Source organism: Acinonyx jubatus, chromosome C2 (genome assembly GCF_027475565.1).
Source record: "Acinonyx jubatus isolate Ajub_Pintada_27869175 chromosome C2, VMU_Ajub_asm_v1.0, whole genome shotgun sequence".
Taxonomy (NCBI): Eukaryota; Metazoa; Chordata; class Mammalia; order Carnivora; family Felidae; genus Acinonyx; species Acinonyx jubatus.
The window spans coordinates 63,276,605-63,296,033 of NC_069384.1; the positions used below are offsets into that span (position 1 = coordinate 63,276,605).

A 19,429-nucleotide genomic window follows, 5' to 3' on the forward strand; every position below is an offset into this window, starting at 1 on the left:
CCATGAATGCCAGGAGGTAGGGATCTCTAGGTGCCTTCTACAGGCGGGAAAACAAATAAAGGCAGGGGAAGTATTTACCTATGCTACTGTGGCATGATGTTCCTCCTGGAGAGTGATGGCCTAAATAAAATTTAACTTTTGGAGTGGATCAAGTCCCTAAGGTGTTCAAACAACCACCTTGCTCAGATGCCTGGAGCCATCACAGTGAGGCAGTAGCTGAGCAAAGAGTGTAAGAAGTAGCTAGTGAGGGGAAAGAGAGAGTGGTAATGTTAAGCATATAAGAAACTTTTTCTTGCTTTTAAAATTATATTTTCTTTACAGTAGCAACTTAGACAAAATTTTTAGTGATATTTTAAGATAAGATGTGTTGTGTGAGTATGTAGGTGGATTGTTCCAGTCCCTAAGCCATCAGTGAGCTCCTGAAGAGAGAAGTTTGACAAGTCCAGGAAGTGTGATTCACTGGAATTTCAGCCATTCAAACATACCTCTTTTGTGACTTTTTCCAGAGGTGTATTATTATGAATACATCTTTTTAAGTTTAACATGCATTTTTACACTGATAAAAACATTTTAAGACTATTTTTCTAATCACTGCTATACTGCCAAATCTATTATTACTGGTCATCAATATCGTTCTTAGATATGTTAAAATTAATTAAACCTATTGACTGTTTTTAATGTTTTTCTGTGTACCACCTATAATCATGTCACCTATAGTAAAGGCAGCCTGAGTTTTGAAAAAAATGTGTATCATGGAAGGAACAGGTGCTTAGGGCTTAAATAGTCACTTTGCCATTTTCTCCTTATTAAAATATAGGAAAGTAAGTAATACTTGGGTTATGGAACCTCAGGCTCCCTTTCTATGAAACAAGAATAACAGTATTCACTATTAAGTGCTGTTTGGTTCTAATAAGATAATAGTTGTAAAAAGGATCATCCTTGGTATCCAGTAACAAGTCCAAAGATAATAATATTGGCAATACCTGATACTTATTGCACAATTACTATGTGCTAGGTACTGTACTAAAGCATTGTGAATATGTTTTCAATAAAAGTGTTACATTCAAAAGCTATGATATCAAGTAATTCAACAGTCCCATCTAGTATTGATTCTTACTTGAAACAGCTCCCAAGTTTCAAAAGGAAAGAAAAATGAGGGTGTGCTGCTAGATTGGAACATTTATAATGACTCCAACTTTATGGCTAGAAAAAAGTAAGACGGTAAAACGGGACTAAGTCTACATTACAGATACAAGTCATGACATTTAAATGTCTCCCTTTGTAATGTGCTATATTACATGGATTATGTTGAGTTAGTCTTCATAATTTACAAACTGGAGTGGGAAGCTCTTGCAGTTGATTAGGACACATTTAAAATGCAAACATCGTCACATATGCAGGGGTTCCTACAACTTTCAGGCCTAACAACAAAACATATGTGTAAGGTGTGCCCCGTGGGTGGTAAGTTTTAGAAACCAGAGACAATTAGGTAAATAAGAAATGTTCTTTATGTTTCTTGACCCACTATCCCAAATTTCCAAAACTCACGTTACACATGTTTGCAAATAACTCCTTCCAGTTTTGAGTCCTATCTTCCTGAGAACTACGATCTTATTCAGGTCTCACTTCCTCTAGCAGGGTTTTTCTTTTCACTGAAACCTCCTCACTTAAAGCATTTTCATGGAGCAGACTTTTCCTCAAGTGCCGATGTGAAGGTTTCCACTTTAGTCTGCCACCTAGCTGTCTAACATTTCCGTGCTTCGCTATCTTCTGGGGGTTCTTCCTGCAGCCTCCCAGAAGGGACACCTTCTTTCACTTTAGTCCGCACAGCAACCCAGCTTTCCGCCACCTCTCCGGCTCAGATCCTGCTATTGCATGCCCAAAGATTCACTAGGGGACAGTGCCAAGCGACAGATTCTTCCAGGCCCCCCGCAAAGAAACACAAACGAACTGGAAGAAACTTTGAGATTTCCTTACTCTCTTGTCATCTCAACCAATCTCCATGAGAGGAAAGGAACAGTACAGAGATAATTTTATCCCATTTCCTTTAGAAGGCAGAAGCACCCAGCATCATTTTGGGTGGCAAGTAATAACTTGCCTTCTTTTTGTTACAGTAGGATAATTCCAGGTAGACACAAGGACTGTTAAATACTCCTCATCTCATTTTGACAATTTCCTCTTCCAAGAAAGAGTTCCTGACTCTATCCTCCAACATGCCTCAGGATGGTTATGCACACATTTATGAATGAATTAAACCTCTGAAATAATCAGATTCAATGGCCCCATTTTGCAGGCAAGTAAACTGATGGCCATCAGAACCTAAATTTAAAGAGCTATTCTAGCAGATGAATAGACAACAACTTAATGGACATCTCACAGCACGTCATATTCTCACTGCACCATTTAGGTATCGAGGATGAAAGGAGAAAAGTAACCTCTTAAATATGTCCTGGAAAAGAAAGTTACTTGTACTCTGAGGCCAACAATCCCCCAAGAATTTTAAATGGTGAAGATGCTAGTAGCTTTCGTTAAAGTCTAATCCAAACTGCATCCAGTTCCCTCTTTCCCAGTGCATTACTTCCTTTCAGCCACGTTCGTCAAAATTCACACTCCACCTGACATTTCAACACAGAGAAGGAAAGAGGAGGCTATTGGCTTCCAGAATACTGAGCAATACTTTTTCTCCTTGACAACAGAAAGCCACATTTTCAGCTGAAAAGCCATGAATATCAGATTAATAACTGTAGTGAAATCCTCCCTTTCTCTAAAAATATTGGGAATTGAAGGGTGACCCCATCTGGGCCAAGGTTGGGTATGAGAAAATGCAGATGTGCAGCTTCCAGTGGGAGAAAACACGATGCAGCACTCGGTCAGGAGTGTGGACTGAATGAGGATATTTTTTAATACTAATGCGACTGGGGGAGGACTGCTTCCAGATGGGAGGGGCAGCTGGTGGAGAGAGGTTTGTGGGGGCTGGGGGTGAACACTGAGCAAGCATGTGGAGATCTGAGAGAAAGAAAAAGGCACTAAAGAGGCAGACAATGTGGAAGCAGGACTCAGATTGCAGAGAGCTCAATAATGGGACAGTGGGCCTGAAAAGAGGGAGACAAACTCAGGAAATAACCTTGGATAAAGGTGGGATGCTGACTCACGAGAGGGCAGTTTCCATTATGTGGCCAGAGAGGAAAGAGCTTGTCAGTGCAGCAGGGAGAAAGAAGGCTGCCCTGGGTTTGGGGTAAAGTAAGGAAGTGAAGAAATGGGAATGGGCACAGCAGCATCTCTTGGATTTTTAGTGAAGTCATTCAAGCATCCAGTGACATCTGAATTTTCTTCTACACAAAATACCTTCAGAGATAGAGCAAATGCAGCATATTGTTACCAAAAGGGGGATCTAGGTAAAGGGCGTTCTTTGGTGTCCCTTTGGCGTTTGACTATTCTTACTCTTGCATCGAGGCCCCTGGTGGACAGGGAGTCACTATTCAGTTTTGCTCAGCACTGTGACCTCATCTATGATAAGTGTTAGCCTTCTTCATTCAATGGCTCCATTCAAAAAGTAAGCAAAGGGTGATGAGACAGAGGAGTTTCTCACTTAAGAAAAGCTGCTCCCATTTAATTTAGTTCCATCCGCTTACCAGCAATAAGCTGTCAAACTTATAAAATATAAGCCACCTTATTCAAGTACTGTTTCATTGCCTTAGACCCTGTACTTAACGCTGAATCTGTAGCAATTCTCCCCACCAGGTCATGTCGAGCTTTGAACCAGTGATTCTATGTATGAGCTCTGGTTCTTCTTCACCAGGTCCTCTTCTGTCCTTGTATTCATCTTCACTGTGATATCTATTACGACCTTAGTTTTGAGTCTATTAATATTTCAGTACATCGTATCTAAAGTACAGTGTGTCCATATCTTCCTAATGCTAGCTACATTTTCTTACCACAAGCTCCCGTTTCCAGATGTGTTAACTGGTTTTCAATACATACACAGTTATTAATACATAAGCAAGGTCCCATTTAAATCCAGGCCCCTTTTCTAGATAAGACTGTTTCATATATTATGATTAGGAGGTCTACAGACCTTTAACCAAATCTATTTCATAAACAGTTTAGGCTTTGAGGTTTCCTCAAAGGCTTTTTTTTTGTTTTATGGGCTTTTTTTTTTTTGGCAGTTAAAAAGGAACTATTTGTTTTACTCAATGTCAAACTCATTTGATCACGAAACCCCTTTTCAAGGAAAAACCATCAACATTCAGTAGAATGAGTGTTTTTCCTACCAAAGTTTGGAGAACAATTTAAGGCACCAAAGACAATCATGTTGATTGCAAACAGTCACCAGGCAGTCACCTGGGAACATGCCACAGTGTGTGATAATTAAGAATGTGGGCTCTAAAGTTGAATCAAAGCCTGTGGTTGAATCGTGGCTCTTCACTTAGAGCTGTGTGACTGTGGGTCAGTTAGTCAACTGCTCTGAGCATCTATTTTCTAATGTATAAAATGGGGAGAATAAAAGATCCTGAAAATGGAAGCTGATATCACAGTTGCCTGGGTTGGCAAAACAGATGATGTTGAGCACCTTGGCTCGAGTGAAAAGTGCTTAGGTCCGAGGAAACCCAGGAGAACGGTAATATAGGACAGATGGAAGTTTGAGCCACAAGGGCCCCTGGAGACTGTCTGATGTGGAACCCTCCCTTTATGAGTGGGAACCTGGTAACACAGTGGAAGGAGTCCACCCAAGGTCAGTAGCAGAGAGGAGACCAGGACCAGAAGTCTGGCCTAAGCCCACTGAGCCCTCCTGTGCCAACAGCCCACTGTGCCAACACATCATTGAGTCACCAAGGTAACACCTGAGGTTTCCTTTTAAGGAGTCACCTTTGTTCCAACATAGTGTTTTGGTTAAACACTCTGTGTATGCTGACATGGCTTGCCAGGTGCTGTCTGGCAAAGACACAACAGAAGTGGCAATAAAAGGCCACAAGTCTCAGTCACACTGTCTTTACAGTAGGAACCCTGGGTCCCTTTGGACTTGACTGCCTCTACAGAACACAACTGGAAGCCTTCTGCTGGGGGACTTCCCAGGGATTCCCAATTGAATACATACGCCTGTGTACGGCCTTGTACCACAGGGGAGTGATGCAACAGAGGTACCACCACTTACTCGCAACCACATCAGACTCCGACTCCTCTTTGATTGCAAACTTCTAGGCAACCAGAGGTCTCTGATAAAGTATAACTTCCACCTCAGAACCAACATCTTACATTACACTGCAGGGTGAACAAGCCCTTTCAGCTGCCTCCTTGTTGTCTGCCTTAGATTTTAACCTTCCTTTCATCGTGTGTGTTTCTCTCACTCTAAAGAAGAAGCGAGTCGATGGAGAACACTGGGTCTTTATGGCTCTTAAAGAGGGTCTGCAGAGAGACCCTGGGATGCTAGCCTCTGACAGTTTTATTTCAGACCATGTAACCAGAAAGGCAAGTAGGAAGGGATGCTATTGTTAACATTTCAAAACAACATTCAGTATCACCTTCTGTTTTGACCTGTGCAACCTTCTCTTTCAAGAAATTATCCTTTGATTCTCAAACTCCTTTGCCCTTGTCTGAGAACAAAGAGGTCCCCCCCTCCATTTTTGGTGCACAAATTGCTTTAGTCATTTTCAGGTTATGAAGTGTGGGGGAAATTTTCATACAGAGAAAATACTTATGATTTCTTTTATGGATAATTCAAATATAGTTGAACCTTAGAACTTTAAGATGAAGAATGAAATTGTTATGAGTTTGGGGAAAAAAAAACCTGAGCAATCAAAAACCAGTCGTCATGTATGCACAATAAAATTGAGTTTTAAATTGTGTAATCATACCTCTGAATAATATGGCAGGGATATTATTGTTTGTTTTGATATTGTGCTCTATTTTAAAATGTACATAGATATGCAAATAAAGTTAGATAACTCAATCAAGGCACAACTTTCCTTTTCTTTTTCCTTAATTTACCATCTTAGTTTCTTAAATCTAAAAGACAAATTATATGCAAAAAAATCAAAAGGAAATAATTGAAGTGTTGATGTTTCCTCTTAAAAAATTAAAGATCTTTAAAATTTTCATTAGGACACAGTGAATTAACATTACAAGTAGGTAATATCATTAGTAAAAGAAAACTTTTCTAAATTGTGTGTCTCTGTTTAATTTTCCATCCTCTTCCAACAGTCCCCCTTCCCCATACCTCTGGCCTTTGTAAAATTACTCTTCTGGTCTGGAATGTCTTTCATCCCTCTTGTCTATCTGGCTAACTCATTCTATCCTTGAAACTCAGATCAGTTGCCATCTTATCTTTTCTCTATTACCCTTACTGGCTCAGCAAAGTGTCCTCTCTATTTCCATATTTTCATCTTGAAATAATTTTATTATATTATAATTTGTTTTTGTCTGACCCCTCAATTTGGTTAGGAACTCCTGGAGTTAAGAATTTTATATTCCTCACCTCTCTATCCCTAGCACCTACTATAATGCCCAGAACATAGAAAATCCTCAATATATATTTGTTTGTTTGGATTTACTTTGATATTTTCCCACTAATTAGTGATCTGATAGATTTGGTAACCTATTTGTGAACAAATACATTGTTCATCTGAAATAATAAAATCATGCTAAAATTATTTCTTTTTCAAAAGACCTTTAAGAGGAAGAAAGCTATATTGAACACTTCAGGTAGAATTCCGCATTCAGGTCCTTTTAAAACTTTTCACAATATAACTAGAAGTTATTGGGTGAACCATACGAAATTCCCATGGGTCAAAAAGAGTCAAATATTCATAATATTTTATACTTTCACCCAACACACACTTAGTCTCTCCAGTACCTTGGTTATCACCATGATTTTAAGCTGGCAAGGATGGGATTATGTTTCAATACCCAGGCCCTTTCCTGTCCCCATTCGTATTTTTTGAAAGCAGGTGGCTATGCTGTGCGTAGCTAAAGCACACGTGCTCCTCACTGTCGTGCATCAGAATGATGATTCAGAAGATTGGGAACGGGCTAAGTCAGGGCTCCCATCAGAGGGGATGTGACCCAGTCTGTTATGTTTATGGGCAGCTATGACTTCTTCAATGAGCAAGAATCCTTGTCAGATACATTCTTAGATCTCCAGATGAAGCTTCCAAGCAAGGAATATATGGCAGCTGATATTTCACTGGAGGAGATACCCACCATGTCTCTTTGCCCACCCTGAAGCAGACTCCTCGTCAGCTTTCCTGACTTCCCTTCTCCAGACCCATCTTGCTTGTGCTGCATCAGGAGAGTCAGAGGCGATCTGGCTTCCATTTACCTCCACCATCACTTCTGCTGGCACAGGGGCTTTCCTCTTTGGTGTGTCCCACCTGTTTTAACTCTATTTCTTCCAGAAAAATGAGTTAGTTCTTCCTGCTTCATGAAACTAATTATAGATGCATGAATAAAGACTTAATGGTAATATAATTAGAGGGATTCAAATTCATAGCTGGTTAGAACAAAAGCCTCTTTTTTTTTTTTTTGCTAAGAAAAAGGGTGTTTTATTATATTGACTTGACCATAAATTATAATTATTTATAAAAGTTATACAGATGCAGGCTGATCATCTTTTAAAGTCCCAAAAAGTCAAATACAAATAAAGCACAGAAAATTAACTGAATTGAGAAAGGTTCTGACATAATTCTTTCACATGTTATGTGTAATCACAAGAAGAATCATTGCAATAATTATCCAAAGTAATATTAAAGGTAACAAAAGAGATGTTTGGTCTTACATGTAAATTCAAATGTATAGTATATCTAAATTAATGGATCAGAGTTGGAGGACATCTGCAATTTCTAACAGTAAAAAATAAGTTCGTTTGCAAATGCTGTCTTCTTCAATGAAACAAGAAAGCAGATCAAGGATAAAATGTTAGATAGTCTTACCAACCAGGCCACCTTTCGAGATAATTTTTCAGGGTAATGATCTGCGTATGTAACTGAACTGTTTGTTATAACTCTAGAGCCAGTACTTTTATTTGCAGAGTCCATAAATCAAAATGTAGCAAATAATTATACACCAGGATTGGTAGGAACACCAAGTATTATTTCACAACTGGCACTATGTGTTTCTTCTTCTCTGACACAAGAGACACAGATCTAAGCTTGCTGTGTTTGAGACAATTCCTTTCTTTCACTGAGGAGCTTCTTTTATGACATGCTGTTCCTGAATCTGGCTGTAGATAGATTTTGGTAGATGTCAGTGACAAGCAATATGTTTTATATGAGGAGGATGTTGAAATTTCTCATACAATTTTCTGGTTATAATCTTTGGCTGCTTTTTCTCTGCCTTTCCCAATATTGTATGCAATGGTTCCTCCTCTCCATAGCCTGATCCATCCATTTTCCACTGCTTCACAGTTTTGTCATCACCAACAGTAAAAAAAAAAAAAAAAAAAAAAGAAGAAGAAAAAGAAAAGAAGTCCCACAAAAGTATTTCTCATACAAAACCCTCATGTGCTTGTGTTGCCTGGATACATCTTCATTTAGTCAAGTTCCAAATTCTAACCTTTCCATCGCATACCCCAGAAAGGACAGTAGCCAGGCTCTTTGGATGCTTTCCCAGCAATTGGCTCTATCTCAGTGACCATCCAGGGAAGCAAGGAACGGTTTTGCAAATACATGTTCCAGTTTGGTAGTATTTGAAACTTGTAAGTATTTTTGTGGGACCTCATAAGGATATAAGGTAGGATCATAGTTTCCTGGAACTTTTCACAAGCCCAGTGTGGTTTTGCAGATATAGTTGTCTAGGCTCAGGCTCAGCATCTTCACCTTCGTTTTGGCTCCTAGTTGTCCATGACTCCTCAAGCCTCCCCCCCAAGTTTGGATTACTGTTGCCTCCTTACACAAAAGCCCTTTTAAAACACTTAAGTTATACTACTAACTCTCTACCAGTAGTGGTGTGACTTATGTTCTCTTAGCATCATTTCTTTATTCACGACATGAGAGGAAAAGCAAAAAAGGTTGCTTTTCCTACAATCCAGGATTATAGTATCAAATGAGATCATGTATATGAATATGCCTTGTGAGTGCTTTAGCACCATGCAAATATAGAATATTAGTATTACGTGCATTATTATGGGAATCTTTCTACCCAACATTTTTACCAACAACTTGAACAAAGACATAAAAGCACAATTATAAGCTCTGCAGATGATAGACATATGGGAGGAATAGCTAATAAAAAAGAAAGGAGGATAGAATCAAAGTTCAAAGAAATCATGACAGATTGGAATGATGACTAAAACTACCCAAATGATATTTAATAGGAACAGATGTAAAATACACTTCAGTTAAAAAAAAATCATGTCAGGGGAGACCTATGATGACATCAGTTTATATGAGCCACAGTTACATGGCTGGGAACTGAGGATAATTTTACGCTTCTCTAATAGGAATACTGTGTCCAGAATAAAGGAAGTAATATGCTACATGTGTCAGACCATTGCTTACATGTGTAGTATTTAAATATTGAAATAGGAGGAACTGAGCATCTGGGGAAAGCAACCAGAATTTTGAAAGCCTTTAAAACCATATCATATAAGAAGCAACTGACAACGATGGGGTTGTTTTGTTTGGAAAGAGATGCGTTAAGGGAGTCTACGAATGTTTTAAGGGCTTACACACAGCAAGGGTGTAAATATGCCTAATACACAGAGTAATGGGGAGATCTTAAAGAGATAACAAGGCATATACTAGATTCTCAATAAATGAGAGTCAAATCTAAATCCATTCTGCATGGCTCTAGTGAGAAGAGTATGAATCTATGCCTGGGAGAGTCAGTAAAGCTAAAACAAAAGGAATGAGTTTCTCATAGCTGGGAATATTCAAGGAAACTTTTATTGCTACCTCGAATGATTATAGAATATGCTGGAAGTTTTGTGTATATTGGTGTTGTCTTATCAGAGAATGTGCGTTAATCTACTTATAAACCTGCCTTCTAGCCACACACAAACCATGGCTAAGAAAAGATAATATACAAAATTCCATTACATTTTCAGGAAAAAAAGAAAGAGAGGCAATGTTATTGCCTCTTGCCACTGGAAAATCTTAGATACAGAGAGCTTACGTAAACTAAATATTCAATAATATTGCAATTGCCCCTGCTAAGGCAGTGGTTTTCAAACACTAGTGTCTATCAGAATCACTCACAGGGCTTGCGAAAACACAGATGGCTGAGACTCACCCTCAGAGTATCTGAGTGAGTAGACTTGGATGTTTAATAAGCTCTCAGGTGATACTGATGAAGAATCACTGCTCAAAGTAAAAATGCCTTGTTCATAGCCCTTGCAACACAAGACAAATTTGCTACATTAAAAATATTTTTAGTGTTTATTTATTTTTGAGAGTGCGCATGAGAGAGACAGAGACAGACAGACAGAGCATGAGTAGGGGAGGGGCAGAGAGAGGGAGACACAGAATCTGAAACAGGCTCCAGTCTCCGAGCTGTCAGCATGGACCCTGATGTGGGGCTCAAACTCATGAATTGCAAGATCATAACCTGAGCCAAAGTCAGATGCTCAACTGATTGAACCACCCAGGTGCCCCTATATTTGCCACATTTTTAAATGTATTACATGCTCCAACCATCTTCAGTTGACAATAAGGGGTCATAGCCTGATCAATCCACAAGCTATTCAGCAACCTACAATGTGCCTTGGCATGAAAAGACAAGTAGAAGAAATCAAGTTTCATCTCTCAAGAATTTGAACGAGTGCATGTTTACAAGACAGGAAATTCATATAAGAAAAAAACACATTAAAAAATCAACAGGTATAAAAGGAGGAGTGAAAAGGTAACTGGATAATCAGAAAAGTAGAACATAGCAATAAGTAGGAAGCAGCTGAGTTCGGTAATGGTAAAGCACTAAACACCCTTAAACTTCTGAAAATTCCTGGAACTCCTGGGATCTGGTTTCCTTACCCATTAACAAGGTGTATTTACTAAACTTTTGTACCTACTAAACTTCTTTCTGCTTTCTAATTATTTGACTTTCTTTTCTTTTTTTGACAGAGGGAGAGAGCATGAATGAGGGGGGGGCAGAGGGGAGAGAGAGATAGAGAGACACAGAGAGAGAGAGTCTTAAGCAGGTTCCATGCTCAGCACAGAGCCCAATGAGAGGCTTGATCCCATGACCCTGGGATCATGATCTGAGCCAAAATCAAGAGTCAGCCACTTAAACAACTGAGCCACCCAGATGCCCCTATTTGACTTTTTCTATGTTCTTCCACACTGGCTTATGATATACCTCACACTTACGGATAATTTTGACAAGTGTTTACTCTGGTACTTGGAAGAACATTACCCTCCTGCTACCAAAGTTGCTATTGAGAAGTCCATTGCCACATTGATTCCCTATATTTTGCTTGAGACTTAACATTTTAACTCTCTGGAAGTTTTGAGGGTCTTCTCTTTTCCTAGTGCTCTAATGACAATATGTTCTAGTATGGGCCTTTTATTTTTATTTATTTATTTATTTAAAAAAATTTTTTTTTTTCAACGTTTATTTATTTTTGGGACAGAGAGAGACAGAGCATGAACGGGGGAGGGGCAGAGAGAGAGGGAGACACAGAATCGGAAACAGGCTCCAGGCTCTGAGCCATCAGCCCAGAGCCTGACGCAGGGCTCGAACTCACGGACCATGCGATCGTGACCTGGATGAAGTCGGACGCTTAACCGACTGCGCCACCCAGGCGCCCCGAGTATGGGCCTTTTAAAACTTACTGTCTGAGTGACTCTTGCGTTCTGGAAAATTGTGTCCGTTGTCACAAACTTCTGTTCTTTTGTTGTATTCTTGCTTTAAAAATGAATTGAAAGAGAAGGAAGACTTTCCAAAAAGAAGCTCACGCAGTTTTATAAGTCAAACAAGAGCGAAAAATCTATTTTCCATTTTTTTATCCCACTTAACAACTCTCCCCACCCCAAAAGAAGAAAGAAAAGCAGGAAAGTCTGAGGGGGTTTTGGTTTCTCTCCATTGTAATTGAGCTTGATTCTTCTGTTAAATTCTCAGCAGGGAAGCCACAGAATCCAGAGCAGCAAAGCTAGTGAGAAAATGAGTAGAGAATGGATGAAAGGACAGTGATGAGAATCAGAGAACAAAACAGAACAAAGCCATGTTGCAGCTGACCATGCTGGACGCAGGGTTGCACACTCTACAAATACAGTTAATGGTGGTGGGAAGGAAATGGTATTTTAAACCCATCTGTAATCCCCCTCTATTTTCTGTCACTCTGGAAAAGCAGTGCTTACAATGGCCTTCTCTGTGCTTCCCACGTGGGATTTAGCCGCTGTTGTAACCTTTGTGTTTTCATTGTGAGGATAGAGAAGCATAATTCCACTATATGTAAGCCACTTTGTAAGGGGAAATACAACTGTCAGCTCAGGTAGCTTTAAGCTGCCAGAGCTTGGGGAATAAAACCAACTCATCTCTCTTCAAAATCCCCACATGAGGAGAGAAGCTGACAGATATTAGTTCTGTCTTCCTATAATAAACTCTCCCCATGCAATGCAATGGTCTCATTGGAGTCACACTGGAATCTACTGTGGAGGCTTAAGAACTACTGCCCTCTCCCTTCTCTTCAGAGATTATGACTTATTTGGCCCAGCGTTTTGGTCGGGACATAAAGATTTGCTAATGCTCCAGGTGATTCTAATGTGTAGCCAAAGTGGATAACTATTGCTATGAGGTTTCCTTTTTTGTTTTTTTAATGTTTATTTATTTATTTTGAGAGTGAACACAGAGAAACGGAGAGAGAGAAGCCCACGCAGGCTCCACGCTGTTGGTGCAGAGCCCAGTGCCAGGCTTGATCCCACAAACTGTGAGACCACGACCCTAGTGGAAATCAAGTCTGATGCTTAACCAACTGAGCCACTCAGGCACCTCTCTTTCTTTCCTTCCCTCCTTCCTTCTTCCTTCCTTCCTTCCTTCCTTCCTTCCTTCCTTCCTTCCTTCCTTCCCTGTCTTTCTCTTTTTCTTTCTTTCTTTCTTTCTTTCTTTCTTTCTTTCTTTCTTTCTTTCTTTCCTTCTTATTCTATCTTTTTTGTTGTTGTTGCCTGACCAAAATAATGTTTTTCTTTCCTAGATACCTAAATCTAAATTTTGGTTCAGGCTTCTGCTCTTACCCATTTAGGAAATCGTGAGGAAAACTAACTCCGCCCAACTTAAGGGCTAAGCCTTCTTGACTTGTGTTAATTAATCCACTCCATCCCTCCATCCACAATCACTGGTCCAGAGATGAACAAGTAATACAAGCAACCCAGTCAAGATGGATCTTGAAACACTTGCTTGGAAGTATTTGATAAGAACATTTTCTTTCTTCCTCAGGACATTGTGGCATGTGGTTGTGAAGCCAGGAACCACTACAGGCATTTTTCTCGATGAGAGAAGCAGCATAAAGATGTAATCATTACTTAGAAGGGGACACAACCAGGGAAATTGCAGAGAAACAGAGCCAGAGTCACGAGCTTATGGTCATCCCCAGGCCCGTTCTATTTCTGAGATTGCAGTTAGATAAGCCAGTAAAGGGCTTTTTTATTTTTTTAACGTTTATTTATTTTTGAGACAGAGAAAGACAGAGTATGAATGGGGGAGGGGCAGAGAGAGAGGGAGACACAGAATCCGAAACAGGCTCCAGGCTCTGAGCTGTCAGCACAGAGCCCGACGCGGGGCTCGAACTCACGGACCGCACGGACCGCGAGATCATGACCTGAGCTGAAGTCGGACGCTTAACCGACTGAGCCACCCAGGCGCCCCAAGGGCTTTCTTATTTAAGTCGACTGAAGTTGGGATATAGCAAAAGTACTCTAACAGATTTCCCCCCACGTGCTGTTTTTCTTCTTGGCTCTCTTAAATCTGGGCCAAGTGTTATAGGAAGATGCGAAAACCATTCAGTATTTATAGGGGACTAAAGCAGTCTTGGTAGTAATTTTTTCATGATCACCTGCCTAGATTAAGGTAAAGCCTAACATATGCAAGATATCTTTTTTTATGGTTTGAAATGGAAGCACTAGCTTCTCACATCTATATAGAGTCAGCAATGTAATAACTGCAGGAAAAAAGGGGGAGCCTGGGTGGTTCAGTCAGTTAAGCATCTGACTTCAGCTTAGGCAATGACCTCACGGTTCATGAGTTTGAGCCCTGCATCAGATGAACTCGGGTCCCACTTGGGATGAGCCTGAGACCCGTTTCTCTCTCTCTCTTTCTCTCCCTCTCTGCCCATCGTAGGACTCTCTCTCTGCCCCTTGCTCATTTTGCACCCTCTCTCTTTCAAAAAAAAAAAAAAAAACTGCAGGAAAGAGCCCTTATATCCCATATTGTTGCTTTCTCCCACAATAAGCAAGTTGCCTATTTGTTAGCAAATTGATAACTGTTGAGTGGATAAGTCACAGGAACACTGTACTAGAAAGTGTAAGTCTGGTTAGGAAACAGTGGAAAGAAAGAAAGGAATGGTCCACGGCCTCAAGGAGCTTACTCTTTAATTGAGCAGTTCTACACACGTTTCATTTCCAGTCTGTAATTGTGGACTGCTTTCCCATTGGAAGAAAGGTCAGGGAGTCATGCCTAGATCTCACCTAATATCCTGACTGTGCCTTTAGAATGTTGAGTCAGAGCGCACCAATGGAGACACCAATGATCCATGATCCTTTCTAGACAGGAATCTTTTCACTGGATCCAACAAACCCATGACTTTGCCAGCCTGGAACTGAAATTACAAGCAGAATGGATACTGGAAACTTCCCTTAGTTTTTCCCTTTATATCACTTTTTCTAATTGTAGAAGCTAGCACTTTTCAAGTCACCAGACGCAGTTCTCTTATATGTCATCATCTGGTGATGTTTCACTATGTAAACTTTATCTCAAACTTACCTCTTTTAGCTGGGGATCAAATATTCCTTTTCGCATGCACAAGAAACTGAAATATTTATGATTCCACTAACTAATTTGACAAAGAAACCATAGTCTTCAAGGAATTCTGCATTTTTGTTAAAAATAGACCCTTCCAATATTTTCCCTAGTTTCTTGTGGAATGAAATCATTTGGATTTTATACGCTGATTTCAGTCAAATTGGCAAAGAGGCAGAAGTCTGAAAGATATATTGAGTTTTCTTGCAGGCAGCCACCCATGAAGTTAAAATCCAGGGGAAATCAAATTTCTTTAGTTCAGTCATTTACCTCCAGTAATGACTTACTTTTTCACCAACCATAACATTTCTCTACCATTATAACGATTTAGAGAATTTTTGTGTATCAGATTATTTTCACTTCGACACAGTTTTCCCTGCTTCACTGCTGAACCAATCCAGTGCTCTGAGGTGCTGTCGGTTCACATGAAGGGACAATCTGCAGGCTCCACTGAGTAGGTGAAATGTTCCATCATGACTGGTTACACTCAAGTTATGAGTCTTTACCTCCAGCTCAAAGTAGCACTACATTTTCTCTTAACGCTTGTGAGTCACAGTCTAGAGACCTTAGTTTTTAGATTGTAGGGGTGAGTGTAAGAAGCAGGAATGAAGATTTTTCAGAAAGCTAACTTTTCACACGTGAGTAATGCTGGAATAGGCTTAAAAATGCATATGCTATCCCCCAACCCAATCCTTTGCTGTTAGGCTCTATGACATCTCATAAGAGACTAATACTTAGACTTTAGAACCACAATTCCTGGCTCAGGAAAGGAACCCAAACACCTCTTGCTAGGTTTTACAAAGACTTGTGGGGTTTTTTTGTTTTTGTTTTCTAAACTCTGTTATTAAAAATATAATATATGCATGCATCTATTCAAGTGTATAAAATGTGTGTTTTGCTGTTTAATAAACAGCTGTAAGCAACACTCATGGAAATATGATATAAGTCAGGTGAAAGAGTATTATCAACATTCCAGAACTCACACCTGTGTCTCCTCTTACCATTCCCTCTCCTTTGGGGTAAACATTATCTTGACACTGATTATAAGTAATTCCTTGTTTTCCTTTAGTTTTAGTTCCTGTTTATGTATCCCCAAGCAAAATGCTTCAGTTTTGCCTGTTTTGAATGCTATATAAATGCAATTATGTTTGCATGTATTTTCTGTAACTTGCTATTTTCCATTCACTATTAAGATTGTAAGTTTCAGCCATATTGTTGCACATAGAACTAGCTCATTAATTTTCACTGCTGTATAACATTCTATGGTTTATTGATATGGTGATTCGTTCATCCATTTTACTACAAAAGGCCTCTTTTTGGTTTTTGGAAAATGTGAAAATACTGCTTTGAATATTCTTGCATTTTATTTCTTTTGGATATAAACACAGATTTATAAGGAATACTCTTAAAAGTGGAAAGACTGAGTCACAGAATACGCGGGTTTTTTTCAAGTTTACTAGTTTTCTTCCCCAACTACAAAAGTACTAGATAACATTATACAAGTTTGCAAAATGTGCTAATTTATATTCTTAATAAAAGGTAGTATAAAGTATTCCAACTTTATTCTTTTGTTTTTAATGCTGCTTTGTCTATTCTGGAAACTTGACATTTCAATATGAATGTAATATCAATCTGTTCAAATATAAACCTACAAAAATTCCTGGGATTTTGATTGGTATTATATTGAAACTACACATCAATTCAAAGATAAATGACAGGGTAACAATATTGAGTCATGTAATCTACAAAGATGGCATCTTCATTCTTTTAAGGCTTCTTTAATTTCTCTCAATATTACCTATTTTTCAGTGTAAAGGCCTTGTACATATTTTCTCTTATCTCTAAATAATATTTTTGATGCTAGTGTAAATGGTATTTTCAGTATTTCAATTACTGATTGCTAGTACACAGAAAACCAATTGATTTTGTATGTTCATCTCATATCCTACAAACTTGCTAACCTCCTGTATTAGATTTGTTGGCTTATTTGTTTTAAATTCCAGAAGATATTTTACACAAACCACTGTAGTTTTGTAAATGAAGATCATTTTACTACTTCTTTTCCAATAATGTTGTCATTTAGTCTTTTTCTTACCTTACTGGACTGACTGGGACCTCCTCCAGTGCAATGTTAAATAGCAGTGGTGGGAATGAATATCCTTACATTGTTCATGATCTTAAGAGACAATATTCATTTTCTTTTCACCATGAAGAATGAAGTTAGCTGAAAGCTCTTCATAGGCGACATTTATCAGATTAAAGATATCTCTTCCATTTCTTGTTTTCTGGGAAACTTCTATTAGTAAAGGCTGTTGGGTTTTGTCAAATGCTCTTCTCTATGTCTGTGGATCTATTCATTTCATTGTTGTTGTTACTGTGTGTGTGTGTGTGTGTGTGTGTGTGTGTGTGTAGTCTGTTAATAAGGTAAATTACATAGATTTTTAAATGTTAAACCACTTTTGCATTCTTGAGAATATTCCAAATTGGTCATAACATATTTTCTTTTTTGCATACTGTTAGATATGATTTGCTAAAATTTTGTTGAACATATTTACATGTATGTTTATGAGGGATATTTTTCTGCAGTTTTCTTGTAATGTGTTGGTCTAATTTTGCTATCTGGATAATGCTGGTCTTGTAAAATGTGTTGGGAAGTTGTCTCTTTAATTTTCTGGAAGGATTTGTGTTTAGACATGTTTTATGGCTTGATATGTGTTAAATATTTATAAATGATCTGTGCATGATTGAAGTTAATGTACATTCTGCAGCTGATGAGTCAACTTTGTTAATTATGTTTTTCAAATTTTTCATATCCTCATATTTTTAAATGCTTTTCTATCAGCTCCTAAGAGAGGCAGGTTGAACTTTCTGACTTTGGAGATCTATCAATTTCTCATTGTATTTCTGTCAAATTTTGCTTTGAATAATTCGAGACTTCGCTAATATAAATTGCTATATCATTCTGCTCATTGAATCTTTAATCATTTTGAAGTAATTCTTTTTAATTCCACTAATTGTATTTGCCTTAAGTCTCTTTTGTTGCTTATTAATAGATTTATATCAACTTTTCTTTTATCAGGATTTAATAGCATGTTTTTCTTCCATCTAATGGCTTTCAACATTTTCTATAGCCATGTATTTTAAATACATTTCTTATAAACAGTATAGACTTTTTGTTCCCAGTTTATTTTTTTTTAACTAGAGCATTTAGTCCATTTGTACTCTGCATAATTACTAATATATCTGGATTTGTTTCTACCATATTATTTTATACATTTTGTTTGTGGTCTCTGTTTTTATATCTTTTCTTTGTTATTTAAGATTATTGAATACTTTTAATAATGTTTTCACTCATTATTCGTATAAAATGTAGATCTTCTGTTTCCCCCTCATAATATTTGAAATGATAACATGCATAGTTAACCTACTAGAGTTTGTAATTATTTATTATTTTACTTTCTTCTTTGAAAATATTAGGATGTCAGAACTTTCACCCCCATTAATGCCACTCATTCCAACTTATAAATTATGGTTCTATGATTTTTTTTGTTATCTGAAATTATAAAGTCATTTTTCTATTTATGCATTTACTACAACAGACATTATTGCTCTTGATTTATAGACTTGGTGTTCATTTACGTTGCCCACTCATCTACCATTTTCTCTGATGCTCACTTTCCTTTGACCTGAAGATTATTTTCTGGATTTTTTCAATAACTGACAGTCTTTTGGTGATAAATTTTTCTAGTATTTATTTTAGTAAACATGTCTTTATTTCACCTTTTTTTTAATTGACGTTTTGTCAGGTATAGAAGTCTAGTCTTGCAGTTATCCATGACACTACATTATTTTTCTTTGTAGCACTTGAAATCTGTAACTGTATATTTATTTGTTCATTACCTGTATTCGAATTGGGTTACAGGGTCATAAGTTCTATGTGGGTAGGAACTATGCCCATTTTACATATCAATGGATATTTAAATCTAGTAGAATGGCTTGGAATATGGAAGTTAAACAATATAGCCTCGAATGAATGAATAATAGAATGAATAAATTAATAAGCATAGTCCCTGAACTTGTGGTATTTACATCCTGGTAGAGGTCTATCGAAAATAGACAAAATATTGGTGATCTGATAATTCAGGGCTGATTGTCTTATTCCCATCATTAAACTAACAAACAAACAAACAAAAAACATGGACCTAGGAGGTTTTAATGTCGAAGTTTGGGCTAATTACTGGGGTGCTTGGGTGGCTCAGTTGGGTAAGCATCCAACTTCAGCTCTGGTCATGATCTCACAGTTCATAGGTTGCAGCTCAGTGTCAGGCTCTGTGCTGACAGCATGGAGTCTGGAACCTGCTTCGGATTCTGTTTTTCCCTCTCTCTCCACCCCTCCCCCACTCGTACTCTGTCTCAGAGAGTCAAGAATAAACATTAAAAAAAAAGTTTGGGGACACCTGGGTGGCTCAGTTGGTTAAGCATCTGGCTC

At 38.3% G+C, this 19,429-nt stretch overlaps 1 pseudogene; it reads right to left on the minus strand.

Moving 5' to 3' along the window:
• Positions 1-3,585: 3,585 nt before the first annotated feature.
• Positions 3,586-14,940, minus strand: LOC128315380 (DDB1- and CUL4-associated factor 13-like; annotated as a pseudogene).
• Between the last annotated feature and the right edge of the window lie 4,489 nt (positions 14,941-19,429).